The sequence below is a fragment of the Protopterus annectens genome, chromosome 3.part0 (genome assembly GCF_019279795.1).
Source record: "Protopterus annectens isolate FY-2018-M chromosome 3.part0, PAN1.0, whole genome shotgun sequence".
NCBI lineage: Eukaryota > Metazoa > Chordata > Ceratodontiformes > Protopteridae > Protopterus > Protopterus annectens.
The window spans coordinates 438,621,034-438,626,920 of NC_056731.1; positions in this window are offsets into that span (position 1 = coordinate 438,621,034).

The window sequence follows — 5,887 nt, forward strand, 5'->3', positions numbered from 1 at the left end:
TAACAAAATAGAATTAGGACAACATTAAGATATTGCTGCTCAGTTCTAGAAGCCTTAATTAAAAACAAACAAACAAATAAATAAATAAATAAATAAAAGCGTAACATCCCACAAGCACTTCTTACTCTGGAAAATATAGATAATTGAATCTTTACTGAGACCTGGTTTAAGATCAGTGAAAGCATTCCGTCAGTTGAGGGTTTTAATACCTATCACACATACATGTTTACCATGTAGCCACTAAAGGAGGCAATATCTCTATATTCTTAAAAAATGTCTCACCTACAGATTTGTTAGACAGGATAATGACTTGGAACTCCTCCATGACAAACCATTTGTCTCATCATAGCTAACTACAGGAACCTGTCTATATCCCCCGTGGCCATGCTGCCTACTTAACCAATATGTAGTCCATATGTATTAACCCAAACACAATTCTCTGTGAAGATTTCACCCATTCCACCATCAACTGGGAAACGTCTACATCCTCAAACATTGTTTGCGCAGAGATTTCTGGACTTCATAAATACAAACTCTCTAGGCCAGTTCATCCACATCCTAACCAGGGGAAATAAAATCCTGGAGTTAGTCCTTACAATAATGAGACATTTCTGCTTCCCTCCCATTAAACCTTACTCACTTATCAAACTGGATAAAATGAAAACCCACTGGTGCCACCATGACCTGTTAAAACTCTATTTAACACACAGATAAGTGCTTTTGAGCATCAGTTCTTCATCAGATCTGAAGAGCTAATGCTCGAAAGCACTTATCTGTGTGTTACATAAAGTTTTAACCAGTCGTGGTGGCTCCAGTGGGTTTTCTTTTTATCCTGTACGGTATATTTTACCACTGTGGACTTTTACTTCTTCCTTGGCTGCTTTGGTTTTTATCACATCAAATTGGATCACAAGTAAGAACCATCCTCCAATATTTCAGTATTCAAACATTATACATGGCTAAGCTACTAAAACTGAGTAATAACCTGATCAAATTCAAAAGTCTATTCCACATCAACTAATCCACTGTTTATGCAACATTTTTTACTGCCTTGTTGTAAGCACATGTAAATAGTTACACAGATGCATCTGCCCCCTAGAAATAAGTACAATGCAAAATTCAAAAGGTAACCCCTTTGGTAGAACCCTAACACAAGCAGGCTTTATAGCAAAAGAAAAAAAAAAATAATTGCATGCAAAAATATATCTAATTCTCATGAAGCCAAAAATGCTCTTGCCAAAGTAAACAAGAAAATCTAAATCCTGACCAAATCAACCAAAACCATATATTAGTTAAAAATAGCTACCCAGGTAAAAGATAACCTGAAAGCCCTCTTTAATAACGTTAATGATCTCATAAACAATGCTAACACTGTGCAGAACAAATGGCAAATAATACTATGTACTCAGACCCAGAGGACATTACCATTTTACTAGCAAACAATTTAATCTCAGCTTCATCCTGCCCCCTGTCCCCACCATTGTTCTCTGATCAAATACTCACATCTACTCCCCCAATCAAACCTCTCAAGAACAAGTTTTCAAGGCACTATCTAAGGCAAAGATTACATCTATGAAGCCAGATAACATACTTGTTAGCTGGAAACATGAATTGTCAAACACCCTTCAGAGGCTATTCAATATTAGCCTTAAACAGGCTTTGTGCCAGATGAATGGAGGACAACAACAGTAATTATCTTGCAAAAAGGTGGAGCTGTAACAGACCTGCGTAATTACAGACCCATAAGCATGACCAGCCTCATCTGCAAATCTGTTGAAAGGATCATTATTGAACTAACAAACAGGGATATAAGTAGCCTACAGTCCCTCAACCCAACTCATTTCAGATTTGTCTGTGAAGGCTACCAGCCCAGTCAGCTAGAATTTTGTAAATACTTCTGTCATTTTTTAATAGTAATATGATTTGTATGCTTGCCTTAGAAATGTAAGAAAACTATATGTGCTGTACTGAGCTTCAAGAATGTAACCACAGTGCACCCTGCTGGAAAAGAGCAGAAATGTGTATAACCTACATGCCTATGCAAAGGTATGTGTTGATGGTAAAGGCTGGAATATACAGAGTTAATTTGCAAACTCTAAGAAAATATGTGGGACTTGTTTATGAACTTATTATCTCTGTCTCAGCTCAAAGCAGACACAATGTCTAGAGTTGTAGGCTTTCCTGTTGTCTGGAAACAGAGGTAATTACAGGTTTCCAAGATAATTGTTTTATGACTTCCAGTTTCAGGCAAGCTTCTAAGAGATAAGTATTTTTCATAGAGACATGTTAAATACTGTTGGTATCTGTTTAGCCTCGGAACTAGATGCAGGTGTCAAATAGTGATGTTAACCCAGCAGTAATATGTATTATTAATTTAAGAACTATCTCAGAGAGAAAGTCTGTGCATTTTGTGTTTTGTTCTGGGCCTGTAAACATCTCCTCAGCACTTCTCATCTATATCTGCCTGGCTCTGTAAGTAAGACATTTAGGGCATAGTATCTCTTAGAGATAGATAGGAATATAGCAAGAATAGTCTAGATGTTTTCTGTATTTATGTGAGACTGTTCTGCAATGTTGTTTTGAAATATTTCCTGTGATTCTGAACTCTGTTGTCATTGTGTTTAGTTAATGAGTATTGTCTTGTGCTTTGATTATTTATTATTAAATATATTTAAACATTTTAATTGTGGCTGGTGTGTGGATCTGTATCATATGTTATACGTTTTATAAATTCAAACATTAAAATATCGAATTTAAATGTTTGAAGTTATAAAACTTTGAACATATGTAAAAAACCCCCAAACAAACCCAAAACTAACAGCTGTAGGCAGGGGGTGCAAGCCCCCCTGCACACCCCATGTGGGGGGCTGCACCCACCACACCCCCCGCTCTTTAATTATGCCAACTCTGAGACCGCACTTCCGTGCAGTAAGGGAAATCTTCTCTTTACTGCACTATAGTGCAGTCTCGGAGTTGGTATATTTAAAGAGTGGGGGTGTAGGAGGTGCAGGGAGGCTTGCCCTCCCACCTACACTAGTCAGGTAAGTTCCGTTTTTTTTTTTTTTTTTTTTTTTTATTATTATATGTTCAGTGTTTGAAACTTCAAGCATTTAAATTTGATTATTTAATGTTCAATGTTTTCACCTTCCTTCATATAATATAGACCTGGTTTGTTTATATTGCTACAGATATTTAAGCTCTTATAGTATTTGCATATGCATTTGCTAACACTGTACCGGCCACTCCTAAATAGCCTTCAGGCCTTGGACACACTTACCATTTGGATAATAGTAGCATTGCACAGTAGAATAGGTCACCCTTTGGGAAGGGCCTTATAATAGCTGATAAGAGCTGGTTGGTGGCAGTGCTAACTACCTTTTAGTCTGGGCACAAGGGTGAACCTGTTCCAGCCTTCCCCAGGACTTTCTGTTCGTTTGTATATAGATCAAATTTCAAACTGTGTGTGTGTGTGTGTGTGTGTGTGTGTGTGTGTGTGTGTGTGTGTGTGTGTGTGTGTCAGCTACTTAGGAAGATGAAGCACTGGTTGGACAGAGAGGGTGCTGGAGGCTTTGGCTTGATTGCTCAGCTGAGATCTCAACCCTGTAGCTGTGCCAGTGGGGAGTCTTACTGGGGATCTGGAGAAAGAAGGAGAAACCAGCCTCAGATTGACTGTGATCTCTCTGTGCTCTTAAGGGAAATTGTACTTTACTGTGTGTGTGCTTGTCATCCTCCCAATGTGCACATCCCTCATAGGTGTTAGTGTTGAGGATTGAGGCTCTTTGATTACTGGGCCAGTGCATGGGTGTCACATCATCAAGGGCAGGTTCTGCTTAGTTAACCTGACTGACTTCTTCAAAAATGTCAAGAGACAATTGACAAGGGTAATTCAGTGCACACTGCCTACCTGGAACTGGCATAACATTCAGTACCCTCTCAAACTCATAGATACACTCTCACAGCTAAATGTTGATACATATGTAACTTGCTGGGTAGCAGATTGACTCACAAGTAAAACACAGGAAGAAAGGAAGAGTGGCTCTACCTCCATCAAAAGACCCGCCTCGGAGTTCAGTCCTTGGGCCACTTCTTTTTGTCATTACTTCTCAGAAATCAAACCTAATGTTAAAAGATTGTAGCAAAGTAAGTTTGAAGATGGGCGTTTCCCAAACAGTGACATAGCTGACTCATTTAGCTTCCACTGCCTCCACATAGATGGCTCATTTAACACCAGCTGCCTGCACATAGCTGACTCATTAACACCCGTTGCCTACCCCTAAACATCTACCCCACCCCTTTACCAGACTCTTACCAAACTGAAGAGCAAAAAAATGGACATTGGATTCACAGAAGAAAAAGAAAAATATCTATCTATCTATATAATATATATAGATAGATAAATGCAGATATAGTTGGAAAACACTTTGTTAAACATTTGAAATATCCTGTTTAAGCGATCGAAAACTACTTTGATCGCAACATGTCATCATTACTTTGTGGGAGGTCACAGTACAGTGATGTGTGGGAATTTTCCTTTTCCCCACTGATATGCAATCTTAAAAATGGTAAATGTAAGTAACAGGGGGTATAGGGGTGTGGAGGGAACTTGCCACCATACAAAAAAAAAAAAAAAGTTTTCTGGGTTTTTTTCCCCTGGTTTTTCAACTATTTGTAGTTCAATGTAAAAAGTTCTGTATTTTGTAGGTGGAGGAGTTGGTCTTTCATTAAACAGAACAATATGCATCTCTCTCTCTCTCTCTATATATATATATATATATATATATATATATATATATATATATATATATATATAGAAAGAGAGAGAGCGAGCAAGTCTTTCAGGTCTTCTGCTTCAGTATGGATTATGATCATGTCATATTTACACTGGAGGAGACAGTGGATGGCAAATGCACACAGAGGCTGACAAATGGTGCTGGAAAGGGTTCGACAATGCATGAGCTATGAGGGTGTGCACAACAAGTGGGGAGCACACTAGGCCGAGAATAGACCCATCACCAGCAAATGGATTGTTAAAAATAATGGAGTTATTAAGTCAGAAGACACAGTATACCAGTACTTTATTTCCAGATAGTTAGCAGCAGTGCACATTCAAAAGCAAGCAGGCAAACTATGTGACGATTCTCTTTTATGGCAGGAAATTCAAGCATTTTATTAGTGAGTAACTAAAGACATTCTACTCTGACATAACAATTGACATTGTAAATCCTTTTGAAAAGGGAGTGTCCAATTTTTTTTTTTCACAGCAAGGCACATGTAATCATGCTGTTTTAGGACATCAGAATTTTTTATTCAATTCCAGGCACACAATATGTACTAAAGCAGTCATGACAACAGTCCTTGATCATTTCAGCATGAACTGCTTCTTACTTGCTCCTATGTGTCAGTACTTCTGCTGTACAAACGAAATAATGTCTGGTACTGGTCAGTTATCATGCATGTCAATTTGACTTGTAATTGCAGTTAGAAAAGCATATTTTAAAAGTACAGATACACACATTATAATCATGGCTAACAGGATCAGCATGGCTGCTGTGACCAAGTTCTTCATCTGGTGCTCAGTGATTGGGGCCAGTCTCGTGGCTAAATCAATAATTCATGCCAGGAGGCATTCAATGTAGCCAAGGCATATATTCAACTCTCTCTCTCAGCCACAGACACCACCAACTGCTGCAGTTGTGTTTCAGGTACTTCAGGCAATGGTGATTCACTACATGACAGTGAAGGGTAAGCACTATCCTCTGGTAAGGCACTTTCATCCCCATCACCCTTCTCCGATACAGTCTAAGCAGGAGCAGGTTCTGGTTGAGATGTCTGCTGAAGGACTCTGCTATGGACCTGCAGAGAAGAGACATAGTTGGAAAGGGAAGAC